The following is a 1,150-nucleotide window of genomic DNA, read 5'->3' on the forward strand; positions in this document are numbered from 1 at the left end:
GGGAGGAGATGGGCATGGAGGAGGGCATTTGTGGGGATGAGCACTGGGTGATATATGGAAACCAACTTGACAATAAACTATTAAAAATAAAAAGACAAGAAAAGAAAATACTTCCCTCCCGAAAAATAAAAATAAAAATAAAAATTGTTTTTTTGTTGATTCCAAAATAAATAAATTAAAAAAAAATGTCCCCTATTCATATCTCTGATTTTAATAAATTTGCTTTAAGACAACCATATGCATAATTAAGCTTAATTTGAACATATCTTGAAATTGAAGGCTGGTAGACTATTTTTGAGCTATTGGGACCTGAATTAGTGAGACTTTCTTTCATGCATAGGTCACCACCAGTCAAGCACTAAAAGGAGAGAGTTTGTTGAAGGCAGAGGTTGAAATCCTTTGGGGACAGAGGCTTGTCCAGGGAAGTCCCCAATAGCCTGGTGCGTCCTGGGTCATGCCCTCTCGAGGGGAGAGTGTGAAGCCTGTGAAAAGGCAGACTGGGTCTTGAAAAGAGCCAGGATGAAGAGGCAGGAGGCCAGGTGTGTGCACCTGGCTATGGTCTGTGATCCTCTGCAAATATCAGAACCTCAGTGGGTTCTCAGTGGCCAGGTCCATTAAATGGGTGTTAAGACTAGAACTAGAAGTCTCAGAATTCTACTCTGATACTTCTTCACTAATACAAGAGCGTTATTCTGCCTCCACCTATGTGGTTGTTTATAAGTGACCTCTGCAAATGGTAGTTTCCTCATCTCTTAAATGTAAAGATGAATTGAGATAACATCTAATCCAGCTCTAGTGGGAGTAGTAATCACAGTGGTAACAAAGCAAACAGTGTGAGGTCTGGCCGGAGGCCATAGAGAATGGCTCATGTTGAAATTAAAAGAAAATTGTACTGTAGGAAGCAACCAAAAAAGTTATTATTATATACTTAAAGCCATTAAAATCAGATTTATAAATATTTAATAACATGGGAAATGCTTAAGTTAGCCTAAGTTAATGAAGTATTATCTCAACTGTTTTTTTTTAAATTTTTTAAAAATGTTTTATTTATTTCTAGGAGAGAGAGAGAGAGAGAGAGACAGCGTGAGCAGGGGAGGGTCAGAGAGAGAGGGAGTCACAGACTGAAACAGGCTCCAGGCTCTGAGCTGGC

Source organism: Hyaena hyaena, unplaced genomic scaffold (genome assembly GCF_003009895.1).
Source record: "Hyaena hyaena isolate Hyena2069 unplaced genomic scaffold, ASM300989v1 scaffold_78, whole genome shotgun sequence".
In the NCBI taxonomy this organism is placed as follows: domain Eukaryota; kingdom Metazoa; phylum Chordata; class Mammalia; order Carnivora; family Hyaenidae; genus Hyaena; species Hyaena hyaena.